Source organism: Pezoporus wallicus, unplaced genomic scaffold (genome assembly GCF_028554395.1).
Source record: "Pezoporus wallicus isolate ANWC-B61680 ecotype Strahan unplaced genomic scaffold, APGP_CSIRO_Pwel_v1 contig_3817, whole genome shotgun sequence".
Lineage (NCBI taxonomy): Eukaryota > Metazoa > Chordata > Aves > Psittaciformes > Psittacidae > Pezoporus > Pezoporus wallicus.
The window spans coordinates 9,129,241-9,147,251 of NW_026635157.1; the positions used below are offsets into that span (position 1 = coordinate 9,129,241).

The following is an 18,011-nucleotide window of genomic DNA, read 5'->3' on the forward strand; positions in this document are numbered from 1 at the left end:
ACTAATACACATTATCGGTATCTGTGCTCTAGTGAAGTCCTAGGACACTTTTCCTCTGTGATGGTGCACCTTGTATTCTTCCTCCCAAGTCTAGAACTTGTTTTCGTTATTACCACCAGCTAAAAATAAAATGGTTACAGCTTCCATATGGTGCACTGCAAAACATAAGCAGTGTTAAGAAATGAAACTCAGCATTTCCTAAAGCAACCTAATACTCACTTTGTTTTGGGGATGTATTTTTTACTTTGTTAAAATGTATTTGCTCCCAGCAGCTATCCCGTGTTCTGGAAGCCCTTTCCAATGCTTCAAATTGCATAGCAATTAACAGTTGCAGGGAGCGGTCAAAATGCAGTGCTGTCAACCAGTACGATCATAAGTCTTTCCTAACCCCACAGCTTGTAAGTCATGGAAATTCATGCTCTAGGAAGCTTGGAGCCAAGCTGACCTGAGGGCATGGAGGCAACTAGCTGTGCTGCCAGTAAAGTGACCTGACTCAGGGGCTATGGCCAAGCCTATGGGCCCTGAAGCATCTGCACTCATGTTCGTGCTTCATGGTTAATCCAGTCATCAGTTGCCTTCTGCTCACCACTTACATGTCCAGGGACAAAGTATTTTTCCACAGCTTTCCAAAAGGAAAGAAATACTTCTCTTTAGCAAATGGGACAATTATTATTCACTTATAACTTTTTAAATAACACCAGTAAATCTGTATCTCTACAAATTCTTGCTATCCGAGAAATTACTTGGCAACTGGTCTTGTCGGGTGGAGAATTCACAGCCTACAGATTGCACTCAGATTGTGCCCTAACAGTTCAAAAACACTTCCAACATTTTTCCTATTGCATGGTTACTTACTACACAAAAAAATCAATAGGTTCTCTTTTTCTCTAAATTTCTTAAAACTTGTTAGTTGATTTTAACACTAACCTCCTTTAATATATTTTTCTGCCAAATTGAAAAGGTTTGACCTCAGGTGTGGAGCTAGACATTTCATATCTTCTTACCAGTGCAATGTTTGGGGATTAATTCTATTACTGCAGAGAAATACAATACAAACTTTATGTGTATGATATTAAGGGGGCAGCGTCTAGACAGAGACTGGGTGCCTCTAGACTTGTGTCTACTACAGGGATTGATAGAAAAATGAAATCTCTTAGTAAAGCTTTCCTAGAAAGCCACATAAGCATTGATGGCTATATTTATGGGGCTAATATTTTAAACATAACATAATTGTGAGTTCAGCCATTTAGAATAGCAAATGAGTCAGGGCCTGATGTATGACTCCAACAAGCAAATGCAATAGATTGTCTTGGTGGTGTTTGGGGGGGTTTGTCTTTTTAAAAGAATACTTCTTAGTCTGCTTATGTCATTAACAGAAAGGTCATCCACTATGTCTAGTACTGATATTTTATCGCTAGTTTAACTGCAAATTTAAAATGCTTATGTGGTGTGCAAATTAGCTGCTGAAGAGCAGCCAGGAATGGCAGGTGACTGTGGCAGGGGATGTCAGAAGAGACTGGATTTTGGAAATGGGATGGCTTTCTTAAAATAGATCAACAACATGAGTCATAAAGAAATTTCAGGCAAACGAACTCCAACTGTTAGACTTGTAGGTAGAAACCTCTCCAGGGTCTCAAAGCTGAATCAAGAAAGCAGCAAAGTTGTGAGTATTGGAAAAAGTCAGTGGAATAAACTGTCAATGGTTTTGTACTTTTCATGTTGCCATGCTTTATTAGAGTATATGAAAATACTCTCATAGATACAGTAGAACATGTTGCATTGATTTACGTGCCTCCTGTTTGGGAGGACAAATTCTGAACAACTGAGGAAACGGTGCTATATTTAAACAGTTTTGGTTTGTGTGGAAGTGTGGACACTGAAGAAAATGGAAATCTGAGAAACCTAAAAATGCCCTTAAGCAGATGTTTATGTTTTCTAAATACCGAAAGAACACAGCAGGGAGCTGCCTGGCCAGAAGCCAGATCTTTTAGAAGAAAACCAAAATCTATTTACAAAAGCCTTATATGGATGACTCCCCAAAAAGCCTAATACAAATAAGATACAAGGGGCAACTTGTTGTGAGGTCATCATGACTTTAACTTAAATGTCAGTGTAGTAAAATATATGGCTTTCCAGAAGGGACGATTGGTTTAGGGTATCTTCAGAGTACTACCTTGGTACCCAAAGTTCAGCATTGAACTTGTGGCATCCCAAACCAGCATCTGCATATGAATCTCATTCTTACTCTTCTTTGACAAAATTCATTGCAATGTAGGGGCTGTTAGACTGCAGTTCTGTTCATCATTATTACTGACTTGTTAACATTTCTCTCATGCAACTTCTGCTGTAGTGGATCTAAGGTTTATTATTATGACATAACCTGGAAAACATTTTAGCTTTTTTAATTCTCTTGGCAAGAAAACACTCCCATTCTGGTATGAAAAGATAACACAAATGAAACCAGACAAGGATCACTACATTTGCTAATCTGAAGTGAGAGATTAACGTTGTACTCTGGACTAGTTCTAAAAATATGCAGGGTTTTACTCCATTTTCAGAACAACACCTGCATCTGCTGAGGTGTGGAGAGAGGGAAGGGATCAACACTGATTTTCCAGTCTCTTTTATGGAATAAAGGTACTGTTGTCATGTTTTACAACTTAGCGACTTAAGGATTTGCATGTCACTACATCTTGTCCACTGTCACTTTGTTAAAATTGGAGTGCAAGAAAGCAAGAGAGGGCTCATTAATTACTTCAGCTTCTTGGTAGTAAGACGTGCTTTTGATTTTAAGTTTTTATTTAAAAATGCAAAGCAAAGTTACTAACTTTCACTAAACTGTAAGGACAAAGGGCTCCTTCTCACTCTGGTGAGCAAGGGAGCAGTGAAATATATTGAGCCAGAGCTCTCTTTTTTTACTTTACTCATTGCTGCTGGGGCTAACTGGTTACTGAGCCCAGTGGCTGGTAAACTGAGTTCAAGGCCAGCCCATGAATGCTTGCTCATGTACTACTTTTCAGCTTTTTCCAGAATATACAATGGGTCTTTCTGATGCAAGGGATTACAATTCAAAGGGACTCTTGGGGGCCAGCATGCTTCCCCACTGTTCTGCTCTTTGTGAAAGATGTGTTGCTTGGTGCTCAGCGTTGTAGATGAGACTCCCAAACCAGAGAATATCTTACGCTTAGAAACAGAGGTACAGAGGTTAAGAGAGAGCAACCCATATTAATAACAAAACTTCAGATCAGGCCCATGGGCACTTCCTGAACCTGCAGTTTCTCAATTGGCTTAAACTGATCGAAGTGTGTTTTGCTGCTGGAAAAGGTGCATTGGGTGCCTCTGCCCACATGTTTCAACAGCCTCTGTGCAAGGCTGTCTTCAGGTTTACCATGTTCTGTCTGAGACTGCATTGAGATATGACATCTCTAACTCCCATTCCTATCTTTGAAGTTTCATAAATCAGATATTTAACCAAAAGGAGTAATTTTAACATTTATTTAACCAAAAGGAGTAATTTTAACATTTCTTCCCATGAATTACCTACTGTCTTCCAGCTAACTTCCAGAAGACTAATATATTGAAGGTATACCTCAGATGAGACATTAACTAGTAAGACTAAACAAAACACAGGGATTACTGTCTACTATTCAACTCAGCTCAAGGTAAACATTTTATTCACTGTGAAAAAAGTGCTCTCCGTTATCTGAATTCCAGCTTTAATGTGTAAATTGCTATACACTGAAAAACATATCTTCAGGTTGGAGGAGACCTCTGCTCATCTCATCTAACCTCCTTCTAAGAGCAGGGTTGTCTTAAAAGTTGGATTGCTCAGGGCTGTGTCCAGCTCTGTTCTGAGTATTTCCAAGAACAAAGACTCCACAGCCTCTCTGGGCACCAGTCCCAGTGCCTGGCCACTCTCGTAGTGATATTTAGTTTTCCTTTCATCTCTTTTATCTTATTTTATTTCCTTTTATCAAGTGAATATCTCTTGATGAAATTTATGCCTTTTGCCTCTTCACCTTGCAAGGTGTTCTTCTGAAGAGTCCACTGTATAGTGCCCTACAGATTGCTGCCCTATAGAGACCTGAGGTTTCTCCAAACTAGACAGGTCTTCACCCTTTCTGCACACATTGTGTGTCACAGCCCCTTAATCACACATTCAAGTGATCAGCAGCACTTTGTGCAACTATGTGAAAAACATCAGGTGGCTTATTTCTGGCTCTTGAATGAGACTTGACACAATAGACAAAGTGTCTTGGATTCAAGTTGAACATTGCAATACAGAAGGACATCTTATAATGCAAAGGGAGTGAGTACTCCAGAATGTTACCTAAGTTCTCTTGTCTTGTGCCAACATGCCCCCTGGGCCCTCTGCCATTGTCACCCCTTCCTACAGCACCTCACAACTGCAAGAACAGATTTTTGCACATGCCTATGGGAGAAACCTTTTTTGAGAAGAATGTGGTGCAGTATGGCAGTTGCCAATGTGAATTTGGGCAGGACAAGCCAGAATAGGTACAGAACTGCTGGCAGTGTAAACTTGCAGTGGACAAGCAGGGATCTCCTGATCTCCTGTCTATAACCTCATATAACCTAACTGGAACATTAAATATTATGGAACTGGAAAATCCTGAACATCACCTAAATGTTTCGCCTTTAACCTGTTGGTGGGCCTGATTTTATTCGCTTTTAAATAAGACCAGGTTTGCTTATATGAGGAGCTAATATGATAACTAAGCCCATTTTCAGCACAAGGGTGCAAATATCTTTTTCATTGTTCCTTCTTCATCTTCCAGAAGGACCACACTGTGCAAGAGGCGTTCAATGTCAGTCTTTTGGGGGGTTCACTGTAACAATCATGACTGTGGATAAAAGACTGGTTGGAAAACGGTACTCTGTCACCCACTGGTGTGTCATATCCAATATCTTACATTAAGGAGGCTTTAGGGGAAATAATAATAATTTTGAGATGGAAAAAAATTAATAAAAGTAGAGGTTTGGCAAAAATAAACGTTTTATCAGGAACAGCCCTTGCCAAGCATAACATTTTCTCAGGAGCCAATCTTGGCAAAATGAATGTTTTATCAGGAGCAGAAGTTTGGAAAAAGTAACATTTTATCAGAAGTGGAGACTTAACAGAAAACACCTTTTTATCAGGAGTGAGGACCATGGCAATTTAAGGAGAAAGGCTTGCTGAAAGTGGAGTTTTATCAGGAGTTTTCCTTGAGGAAAATAGTGTTTCATGAAGGGCAGGAACTTTCCAAAAATAATGTTATTTTTAAGGGGAGGAGATGGATGAAAATAACATTTTATCAAAAAGAAGGGGGGAGGGATGGATTTAGTGAAGGTAGTGTGCTAACAGCTTCTACCTTCCAATATGGGAAGCTTTGTTCCTGGAAAAATATTATTTGCACACCAAGTGCTTGCACTAGCTAAAATGCTGGTTTTGACAAGCTGTGCTGCTGATAAAATGTTATTTTTGGCAAACCCATCTCCCAAAGATATGTTTTTAGAAAAGTCTCTTCAGAGAGATGTGCAAATTGACTATAATACCTGCAGCATAGCCAGGTAGCTCTGTGAGCCAGATTTTCATCTGTTTATTAGCTCTTCATGGCTTCCTTTCTGCCTTTTGCTTTACTGTGATGATGTTGATGCACAGTACTTTGGATCCTGAAACACTGTTCTGCTTCCAAATGTAGGCCTCCTTCATCATTTTGTTTCCCTCAGGTGCTAACTAACCCAGACTGGTTGACTCTTCTCCAAGTGTGTGTTATGCATCCTTTCCCACCCGGGCTCTCTCCCCACACCTGGAAGATTGCTTACACCTTGCTTCTAACTCCCCCGGTCAGAGTTTGACACCAGTGGGCTTGAGATGTCCCTGAATTAAATGAAAGACCCAGCAGCAAAAGCCACATGGAAAGCCATGTGGAAAGATCTTCACTTTCCACTTTCCAAGACTGAATCTCTTGCAAAGTACACGCTCACAAAAAGGAGCAGGAGAGAGTAAGGAAATGACAGCTGAATCACTTATTATGTCTCTATATCTCATCACATCTCAAAGTCATGCTGGACAATATATTCATCTGTTCCCCCTTGGAGTTCTGGGCAAGCACCAGTGTGAGGAGTCTCGCATATGTATTATCTGTTGGTATCACCGCTGGAACTAGGACCATGCATGAATGTAGGACTACAGCCTCTTAACAATTTGTTGCTTGAATATAAAAGTTGAGATGGCATGTACTAAACTGGAACCAGGAGAGCATCAATCACTACGACCGGATGGATGGGATTCTCCATGGACATTGCAGGAATTCGCAGGGCGTCATCAGAACCACTCACTGTTTATTTACAATGTCACTGAGCACCAGCAGGAAACCATGAGAAAGGCTGACTCAATAGCTATTTTTAAGAAAGGTGACAGGTGTGAGCTGGTTACCACAGGCCACTCTGTTGTCCTCCCTTCCAGGTACTGTAAGACACTTGCACCAGGAATGAAATTCCTGGCTATTTTGAGAAGGGAGGGGCTCTGAAGCTGAATTCAACTTGAGCTCTTCGTTTGAGGCTGTAAGAGAAAGAAAGTGTCCTGCAAGAAACTGGTGAATGAAAACAGACAAGCTTATGTGGTTCAGTATATTAACTACTTCAGCTGAAAACAGGTATGGGACATCTGAAACACATGAAAATTCCCATAGATCTGACCAAGAGGACTTAAATTTTCTTAATGTCATAAGAAAGAAAGAATGTCCTCCCGTGTTTCAAAGTTTTCCTAGCCTGAATTGGCTTTTTATCCAGGTTCCACTGAAGCACTTCTACATACAATTACTGTAAGTTAATGTCATTGTATTAGAGTGATTGTGCTTCATTGTAGCAAATTGACTTACTACTTGTACTATATTCATCTGTATATCATTGAGTTAGTGATGATTTGTCACTGTATCCCTAATGAAGTATTTGCTGGTTTACACCTTGGCTCTGTATGTGAAAGAGGAAGGACTGACTCCTAATGGCAAGAGACTCAAGTAAGATTCAGTTTTTCTGTGGGTGAATGGATCTAGGTAGTGAAGGCTTTTACAGGAAACCCTAGATGTTTGAATCCATCTTTTGTGATTACCGACAACAACCTGCAGAGAAGTTACAGAGCAGGGTAAAGTGGGTAATATCTCTCTTGGTACTAAGTAGAAGAACAAACTGGGGGAATGAGGGGTTCTGGGCTGACAAGGGAGGATTCAGGAAAACTACATCTGGGTCTCTGACCATTGCAAGTTCAAATGAACTCATACTCCAAAGAAATTCTTACCTGAACTCATTGACTAAATTTTGTTTTGAACTTGAAACTCTAGGAAGCCACTTTCATGGAAATCTATTTGTATCCAGTTTCCACGAGAAGCAGCAAATTCTTTCCAGTTCGTTGGAGGCTTTGCCTAGATGATGCTTACCCAGATTTACAGCTGTGACTTTTCTGAATGTTTGCTCCTGGTGGAAAGCTTGGCTTACTTTTTCTGGACACCTCATTCATGCCCTACAACTCCCACTGAAGCAGAGCATTCCCCCAAGGACTTGCCTGCAGAGCTAGGCTGTGACCCGCTAGTGTTATATGGGTACAAGTAGCCCCTGAAGTAAATTGTCCTGCCAATTTCAACTTTGGAGCTAGAGTATCCCTAGAGAGCACTCTGTCCCCGTCCCCCCCTCCATGGCTGTGCTCCCTTAAACAGGCAATAGAGCAACAGGTGCAGCAGCAAGAGGGCATCTGTCCTGGAGTTTTCTCCTGTGTTTTTCAGTTGTTATAAGGCACTTACTAATAACATTGGACTGTTGTTGGTTTTTTCACTTGATTTCCAAAAGATGATTTGCAATATGGTGATAGTGATCTAGCCTGTGCACGTATCGAGAGGGATTGGAACTATTTCTTTCAGGTAACACAAATGCTTCGCTTAAGCAGAACCAAAGCAAGGTTTTGGCTTGGCTCCTGAACCAAACAAACCAGCAACAAGAAGAAACAATGCACAAAACCCAAACCAAAACAATAATCTACTTCTATGCATAAGACAAACCCCAATGTCAAGTAGTTTCTGTCAGAAATTGTTCACGGTGCTCTTTCCTTGCATAGGATCTTTTTGTGCATCCCCAGCTGCAGTCTTATCATAGTCTTCCAGGAAACACCGTGACAGAAGGACCCGCAAGACCTTAGACCTCCCCATCAGAAATGGCTCTCAGCCTGATGTCGTGTGTTTATTATAGTAAGCTATGTCATTGACCTCAGGAGGACAAGGGCTTGGCTCCCAGCTATTGAAATTGCCCCTGATCTCTGTCTAAATAGCTGTTTCATTTGCAGCTAAGCAGAAGATTTTAACAGCTGCGGAACAATTGAAGGGAGAATTCATAGTAACATTTAACAAAAACTGTAAATTCTTTTTTGGGAAGAGTAACGGGTTAAAATTGAGCCTTTGCTCATTTTTATGAAAATGGTATCTGAGCTGTTTTCAGGCTTTTCCAGGGTTCAAATAATACTGCATCCTCCCACTCAGACCTTGCATTTCTCAAACTTTTAGTATTGTAATACCCCATAATGCAAACATTATATTCAGTTCTCTTCTGCTCCCTCATCCAGGCCTTTTTGTCTTCCCTAAGAAAATCACAACACAAGTAACATTCAGGTCTTATTTCCTCTACCTATATTTCTGTCTCTGAAGGAAATGATAATGATGCCTTTAAATGGCTTATAGAGGTCTTCAAGTTTGGCCTCCAGTTTTGAAAACTTTCTCACCCCTCTTTTGTAAATGCTACTTTCTTTCCGTTTTCTTTGGGGTTTTTTGTTTGTTTGGTTGGTTTTTTTTTAAAGGAGCTTTAACCACCAAGAAACTCCTTCAAGAAGGGGTCTACCGCCTTCTGAGACAGTTCAAGCAGTTTTCAGGCTTAGAGTATACCAAGACACACAACTGTTGCACAGTATATCTGCAATAACATGCTGCTTAGCAGACAATACAGAATTGAGCAATACATATGTATAAATATATTTTTTGCTGTGGAATGCTAAGCTTATAGGCTGGTCAGTGTTTTCCCTTGAGCCCGCTGCAGGGCTCAGTAGTCCCACTCTTCAGTCCCACATCTCTGTCCCAGGCGGCAGCTCTGCTGCACCCTGTGGTGATCACAGAAAAGATGGCATTTTTCCCTCTTTGAATTCGCCTGGCTTCAGGGCTTTAAGCGAGACCATTAGTGTTATTGAACTTAGCATTTGGCGGTTTATATATGATAAAGGGGATATTACACAGTGATCCCTGTATGTTTAGGTCAGCTGTGGCAATCAATCAAGGGACACTTTGCCTTTGACAGCACATGCTTCCATAAAAAAAATTCTCTGGCAGAGCCCTGTTAGCTAGTAATGACAGAGTAACCTCTGTCAAGTAATATACTTGATAAATTTTGCATGTGCTGTTGACTGACAGAAGCTTTGGCTTCCTGTCTGACCAGCATACATAAGCTTCAAAGAGCACAGAAACCTCTTTCTTCTCCCCCAAAGGAGCACCTGAATTCATGCGGGTAGAATCAGACCTGCCTCTGAGGAGTGAATAAAACAATGCTGCACAAGGGAGAGATGCTTTTATGCTTTTTGCAAAGCTAAACTTGCTCTTTTCCCTTTCCTTGACTTTCCCTGTCACAATTACCTGAGAGTTGCTGGCTTTGCATGCTCGACTGTGCAAAACATTTGCCTGGGCAAGTGGTCTATGGTGAAGGGGGTAAGTGCCCTTCCCGGTCCTGCTGGCCAAAGCTGCCTATCTCTGGGATCTGTGGTGCTGTGGTGGTCGCCCTTTGTTTAGTCTGTGCGCAGGCAGTAATTGTCTGCAGCTGCAGCTCCTGCTCTCTCGCCTGCTTTGCTTGCCTAGCTCTGAAGGTACAGCTGCAGCAGGTCCACAGAAGCATCCCAGGCTTTCCCACCATGCTGATGCTCACGGATGTTTTGGGATAGTCCAGCAGTAGTCAGCAAGCCTGGGCAGCTGGCATCATACCCAACAAGCCCAGCTTGCTGCTGCTTGCAACACAAGTAGTTTAGGTGCACATGGCCATGGAGAAAGCAAATTCACCATACAGACCCCCATCAATATCTGAGACATGTAAACAGGTCTGCTGGGATCTTACCTTGAAAGACTCTGACCATGTACAGGGAGGTACAAGGGAATTTCTACCTATCCACGATCACATCCAGGCCAGAGAGCGCAGCAGGTTTTGACTCTTTCTCTGTCAGCTGCTCCTAATACACCAGTTTGTATTTCACCATAGGTACTGATGGCTGTCCATAGTGGGTTCTGAACAATTACATTCCCAAGTGGCCTAGCAGAGCTCACATGAAGGAGGCTTAAACCTACTTGTTCCCTCACTAACCACGTGTAGCTGTTTGTTTTGGAAAGAAGGAGATTTCATCATTTGCTTCCACAGAGGCACAATCTGATTATGTGGGATCAAGCCTGAAAACTACCCTAATCCTAAATTCAGCAGTACATAGAGGCTGTCAAGAGAAAGTGTAATCTCGGCTCCCGCACTTGGCTGTATAGGGCATACCCATGAGGGAGGAGCTCGCAGCAGCACCCCACTGTCAATTACCACATGTACTAATTAAAGTGTAATTTAAAGGGACTCCAAAGCCCACTTGTCAACAGGTGTTCTTTAGGGTATACTAATCAAAACAATCCTATTTATGGAAAATGTTATTTAAAACTGACATGTAGGCCGCAATAATAAAGTGACACAGTTTCTCTGCAATTGCAACATCACTTGGTGAAAGCTAGCCAGAATGAGAAAATATAAACCTGGACCCCAGTTGAATCTGCACTTGTGTTCACACCATTCCATTTAGAAAAGACAGCGTTTTTTGCCTCTATAAAGTTCCTTTATTTTACGGATCGATATCTGCTAATAGCAGCAGGAGTTCCTCTGGAACTACCAAACCCAAAAGTGTACTGAGTCTAAAAAACTTGTCCTAAATATGAACTTTTTTGTCTGTCTGTATCTTTCATTTGTTATAGCATACTTGATGGTTTCAATCAGCATGCAAAATGATGACACAGGCAGTTAAATAGTACTTGTTATTCATCTGTCATTCATTACTAGTTATTCATCTGTCATTCATTTGGTGAAGGACCACTACAGAACTTATGGTATAATAAATCTTTTAAGTATTTTCCTCCTTTCTTTCTCTCCAACTTAAACTTGGAAATCATATCAGAGAGGTTGCATGGGGAGATTTTAATTTCGAACCAGAAAAACTACCTCTGCAATGAACAACCATAATGAAAAGTGCTAAACTCTGGAAATGTAAACAATCTAGCAATTCAAACCAGCCTTGAAATTTCTGAGACACAGAAGATTCAAAGATGAATATTTTTTCTGGTGGGATATAAAGATCTTGATGAGATCATTTTATATGGTGAAGTATGTGGTTGCACAGAAATAGTGCTTCATTTATTCAAAATGGGAGACATTTTCATTCAGGAAATTTAAAAATTATCATTTCAAAAATAAGTATTTGAGGAGTACATTCATAGGTCAGAAGTAATTTCTGATGGAGATGGATCTTCTGAAAAGGCTCATTTCCATAATTTTCCCTGCTATGTAAAATGTTGATTGTGTACATGTGATGATTAATTAGGCATATTCCATCTAACTATTCATTTTGTGGAGCTTGAAACAGTGAAGGATTGCTGTAGCTGAACTTAAATGTTCCCTTACAATATAGGCTTAGGTATAAAATTTTGTTTCTTCTAAAAAGAGTATAAGCAGCATGAATATTTCATGACTTGTAATTGAAAGTTTTCTGTTGAATATGTGCCTACTCTCTCTCCTGCATTTAACATCTTACAGAAGAAGTTCAATTCACTACCAAGGTATCCTCTGCTCTAAACAGTCCTAAGCAACATTTTGAGGGAGCTATAAACTGTTCTTCCCCATCTTCAGTCTGCAAACGTAGTTGGAATACAATTTTAAGTTGGAATACAATTTTAAGCAGGATGAAGAATTAAACAAACAAAAAATAATGAAAAGTCAAAATATGCACACTGTGCAAAGCATGGTCGAATACATTTTGCCTTGTATAAACTTCACCCAGTCTACGTGGGTTTTAACATATTTCCAAGACTTTAAATAAGAAAACATCTTAAAGTACAGCCCATGGGAAACCCAAGCTTGATTAGTTTTACCTTTTACTACAGCCTGCAGAGTGTAAAACACAGCACATCAGAATTGAATTTGTCATCTCCAGACCTCACAGGAATTTTAGGAACTAAATAGTTAGGAAGCATCCTGGTACTTCTCTTTGCTTTAATCATAATAGAAGTTCCAATTTAAACATTCAGGAAATCTCCCTTATTTAAAGCAATCAACTCATTGCTGACAGGGTCTGGCTTTACTGTGTTTAATTTTTTGGCATCATGCAAAACTTGATTGGTTACAGCCAGTGCGTGAACAGGTCCTCTCCCTCCCCCTCTTCCCCAGAAAATGTAAAATATCCCCAGATCTTAGCTGTATCATTCTTAACCCTAGTGTGTGTGCAAACCAATGGGATATTAATGCAAAACCTCAAATGAAAAATGTATATAATAACTAGTATAGCCAAGAAAAATCTTATTGCCAAATAGCTCTCCTATGTCTTTTGGCTACAAAAGCTTAGCATCGTTTCTTTTGGTCCAGTTGCTTCACTTTCTTGACTCTTATTTTGAGTGTGCCTCTCCTAATCTGGTTAGTTGTAGATTCACAACACATTTTTTAAGACTGCAGCCGACTCTGTATGAAAGAAGAATGCACTAAATTTCTCTGCATCTTTGAGCTTAGTGGTGGTCACATAAATTATGTTGCACTCTCAGTTTTCTGTTTGGAACCTTTGGTAAGAGCTGAGGTTAGCTATGAGATCTAACATTTTAGGATAAGCACTGATAACTGACAACAAAGATGTAACTTGTGATTAAAGACTGTTGGTAGGTTGGGCCATAGATAGATTACAATATGACCCTTCCATGCTTACTTCAGATGATAAAGCAACTACAGATGGATCTTACACAGAAAAAATACCATGTTAGGAGTCTAGAGAGATGATGCTTTGGACCAGCCTCCTCCCACTCTGAATTGAACTTACAAGGCTCAAGTCTATGAGCTTGAGTGAGCACATGCCATAAGAACTCACACTCAGGGTCAGGGAGGGACCCCCTAAACCAGATGATAGGTATGAAGAACACCAGTAAGTAGAACAGGTTTGATCTATCTTCCTGTCATATTTTCACACAGATCAGGGCAAACGATAATGCTACAACACACAGCTGATCCTAAATCTGCAAAGATCAGTGCAGTCTGCACAAAACCTCTGGTCACTGATCAAACAACTTTCAGCAGCCCCTTTCCCATGCTATGCTTTTCAGCCCTCTTTCCTCTGCTGTCCATCTACATACAGCCTACTGACCCACAGGTTCACAAAAGACAGTTAAACAGGGGTTTGTCATGCTTTTCCTCTACCCTGTGCCTATGCCTGCACCTGCACTCACATGGCAGCATATGGTCAAACACTGCTCTTGAACCTTTGTTTTCAGCTGTTTGGAGGGGCAAGTTCAATGCTTGGCACAGGAAACTGCGGAGCTGCAGGCCATCAAACTATGGCAATGCTATTTTTCCTCTTTTCTTCATGATACCTTTACTTTTAACAAGAATAGAGATTTTTTTTTCATTTCAGCCAACATCCAGCTGGCTTTTTGCAGCACAACAAAGTGTTGAATTCCACTGAGATGCAGAGAGTGATAAACATTGGTAACTTACACAAATTATAAGGTTGCAGACTCTGTATCAGGAAATGTTTTCAGCATCTCGACTACTCAGGCTTATTTCTCTGGTACAGAAATTTCTTTCCCAGATTAAAATTTTATTGTCCTTGGCGCTACCCTGAACAGGGAACCTGTGCTCTTCTGATCATGACTAAGAAAGTAATGTGAACTAATAGAACAGCCATTAGGCTTGTGCTGAAGAGCTGACATTTCCTAATGTGAAACTGTGCTGCATTTCTCACCTTGCAGTTGCTTTGTGGATTATTTCTTGAGGCCAAAGCCCATGTTTCAGGCTGTCATGAACACCTTCCCCTTCCACGGGGGAGCAGCAGTTCTCAGCATGCGCCTTGGCACAGAGCAAGGCCAGTCTCTGGAAGCATGAAGATTTGCTGCCCAGTATGTATTTGACATAGATCAGCGAAAAAGAACTGCCTTACAGGGGTGAGGGCAGGGAAGCTCCTGGTGCATCAGAGGGTAATGCAGACTGTGTTGGTGTGAAAAACCAGCTCCCTACAGCCAGCTTTTCTCTGGTTCTCTGGTTGTCTGCATCTACGCTCTTCCATGAAGAACAGAGGTAGCATCTTTCTTCATGATGAGTGGTCCATTATAGCAGTACTTCACAAAACAAAATCTACCCACAGACACTACATTTCAAAGAAGACAAAAGAAAACCAGAACCATTCATGCAATTTCTAAGATAGACTTTCACATGGTTTAAATCAGCAGATCAAATAAATCAGTGATGTAAGACTGATTTACATGAATGAAGTCTAAATCTGACCAACTGCATCTTGGCTGTGGTGGACCCAGATAAGACATCTAACATGTTATGCCTGTCAGTTTCCCTCAAATACGTAGCGCATGCCACTAAAGCAGAAAAAAATGGACATACTAACCAATTATCACTGCATTATTGGCTAGATGTGTATTTTTCTTTCAACAGTCATGAACAGAGGATGAGATGCAGCGACCAACAGTAGATGGCTTTATTTCCTGAGCATACACGGCTGGAGTTACTCAGTGTTTCTAGCTCAAGTTTGTGTACCTTGCTAAAGATCATTTAATTTTCCTTTTAAGACTTTATCCAAAGCTGAATGGAATCATTAGAAATATTTTTTAATTGATTTCAGAAAGTAATGATGAGACTGTTATGATGTATGTTTTGGTAAACACAATAAAGGAGCCCATCCACATCAGACGGTCATCATGGGACTATTGATGAAAAAGACCTGTGCAAAGACAGGCTCATATTTGTCTCTGAAGATAAACTATGTAATAAACAACTTGGCAGAACATATATGAAAATTTTGACCAGAGATAAAATCATATCTATTAAAATGGAATTGGTATTGTGTATCCTAAATCCTCTCACACTTTTGGAGTGGAAATGAATGTCCTGCTTTATGACTCTGCTGACCGGTGTTGCATAGAAAGTCCAAAATCAAGCTCAAGATTAATTTAGGTTCCTGTTTCCAAGAGGCTTAGCCTCAATTTCTGCATTCAAGTACTTGGTAGCTTGCTATTCTTTATTCTGGATCAGCAGTCTTTGACTCTCTATCTTATGTAGATATGTCAAAATCATAGGTGTGAAACTGATAGAATAAAACAAATCTAAGTAGAGTTTATAGGCAGAATATATATAGTACTAGGAATTAAGCCTTTGTGGAATGCAGATTTACAGTGTGGTAGTCCTATGAAGAAATATATCCATATTAAATAACTTGAGCTTTGGAAAAAAAAGAGCTGGAGTTTTAATAAAAGCTAAAAAAACCCTTCACATTGTAAAGATGGAAATCTCTCAATATGAAGGCTTGTGAGGTCAAATTCCAATGTTCTCAATAATTATTATACAAATCTCTGAGATCAGTGTATTTTCTTTATTGGTACAACCAGAGAAAATAATTGGCCTACTGATGTCAATGCATATATATTCAGGCAGTTTCAAGGTAGAAGAAAAGTCTGAGATACTAGACACAATCTCTTATAATCATAGAATCATAGAATCATAGAATCATAGAAACATAGAATCACAGAACCATAGAATCACAGAATCATAGAATCATAGGATGGTTTGGGTTGGAAGTGAGGTTTGTGGGAGCAAGGCTGGAGTGGGCACCACTTTGGTTTAGAGGACAAACCCACAAAGGGCTGTGCCCTGAACCTCTGGGGACAGTAATTCCCCAAAGATTGAACTTCCTCAGAGGCATCTTTCCTGTCACTGCTTTGGCCATGTGACCTGAACTGTATGGCTTACCCTTCATGTTTAACTCAGAAAATAGAGAACTCAAAAGATAGGGGTACCTGAAAAATGTGGGTCATATTCCTGTGAGCACCAACCTTTGCTGAAAAGGTCCATATACTAATAATTCACTTTGTAGTAAGGCAGTCTTTATTAAGGTCAAAATAACACTGGAAAAAAAAAATAACTCAAACTGGAGAATAATGTCAAGTAGGGGAATAAATATAAACTGACACATAAATTACAACCACGGTATATGGATAAAATCAGCAATACAATGTGATTTATGAGAGTGCTGCCTGTGATCCCGTGATTCAAGATACTAGTAGGTCCAACAGTGTATATAATTATAATAAAGCCAACTCTTCCAGAGTGACCTATTTGGAAAATATATTGCTATTATTAGGTTGCTAGTGCACTCACTGGATGTAAATCAATCTCTTCACTGTAGGCGCTGATGCTAGCAGTTCCAGACATGACAAAACTTTATGACATCAAAGTATCAGCAGTCCCACCTGCAGTGTTTATTTATTATTTCTATGTTTTAGGTTTTTGACCAAAACTGCTCCCAAAGATGGTAAGCTTTTGCTATCTTAGTGTGACATTCCCCTTGTTTTTCCTTTTCTTTTACCCCTCACTCAGTATTAATTACCCACTGCTTTGTATGTCATAAAGTTGGCTTCTTCTGTATGAGACAAAATAACAGTCAGGTTCAAAAGATATTTAGTTGGGGTTTTTTTTATTATTTGCTGGAGAGGTTACAGAGTTTTTAGCTGATGTCAAGGCAGTGAAGCAGGTAGCCCTGCTATTCTATTCCAGTGAGACAATGTGTTATGTTTGAGAGCTGCTTTGGTGAAGACCTCTGCCAATGGTCATCTAAGGCAATGATGCAATTTACTGCTAGAAGGCTTCCTTTCACCAGGGCATGAAAACTCATCAATTACTGAAGTTTAGCCCATTCTGACAAGCCAGCTCACTGGGATGAACATCCCTGGCTTGACAGTATTACAAAGCTTAGGCAAGGGTCTATGTAGACATCTCTGTGTTTCATTTTTATAGGTGAGGTCTGCAGGGGGGATGATCAATCCAAATACACATCTGTTGGAGGGCTGAGGCTCGTATACAGTTTAGCTATCAATGGCCTCAATCTCATCTATGCTAAAAAATTTTCTTAAATTGCTCTGAATGTTTGCTTAGTGCTGGCACAAGAAACAACTCTGTGTACATAGCTCAGGGAATCAGTCATGTCGCCAGTATCGCACCAGTGTCAGGCAGAAGGTAAAGGAGATGAGAGTCTGCAGCAACATCCAGACAGGGTGTCTTAATGATTCCCACTCTAACCTAAGAAGTTGGCAGTAGATGCTCTCCCCTCTTGGATTTCCAGATCCTTCTGGGTAGATGAGAGATAACATGGCATGGCTGGGGAAAGACATGCCCGGGGAAAAACATGCCCTGAAATGTATCAATATGCTCATGGTGTCAATTTGCCCCCTTAACAGGACGGAGCTCTTCGGCTTATGCTGGTGATTCCCAATTAGCTCAATGATTCAAACCAGGAAATCAAAAAATTAGAAAGATCATCCAGTATTACCACTTTTTTTATGCTCCTGAGACTCTGGAGTTGTGTTATCACCTTCATGTGCTATGATGAATGGACCCAGTAAATAACTTACACCATGCCCTAATGAGTGCTACCAAAGGATGTCAATTTAATTAAATTGCAAGACAAAGACATAAAGGGGGCACCATCATTCTTTAATTCAGAACATTTATGAATTTGCTAGTAAATTCTAGAATGGTTTACAATACTGTGCTTTCATTTGGATGTTCCCAATAATGTCTACAGTTAAAAATAAAAGCTATTTTATCATCCAAATACATCCTCATCTCATTTTCCAATTGCATGCTAAAAAGAACCCATAATTTCCTCCTCAAAAAACTGAGTTCTTAGGTGCAGAAAACATCCTTCCACTTCC

The 18,011-nt window shown here is 40.2% G+C and overlaps 1 long non-coding RNA gene across 2 annotated transcripts in view; it reads left to right on the forward strand.

Moving 5' to 3' along the window:
* Positions 1 to 1,594: 1,594 nt before the first annotated feature.
* The window catches only part of LOC130597142 (uncharacterized), a 33,716-nt gene continuing 17,299 nt past the window's right edge, over positions 1,595 to 18,011 (forward strand). For both annotated transcript variants that reach the window (XR_008971684.1, XR_008971683.1), the window contains exons 1-2: positions 1,595 to 1,663; positions 16,487 to 16,612. This is a non-coding gene — a long non-coding RNA (uncharacterized LOC130597142). The remainder of the gene's footprint in view (positions 1,664 to 16,486; positions 16,613 to 18,011) is intronic.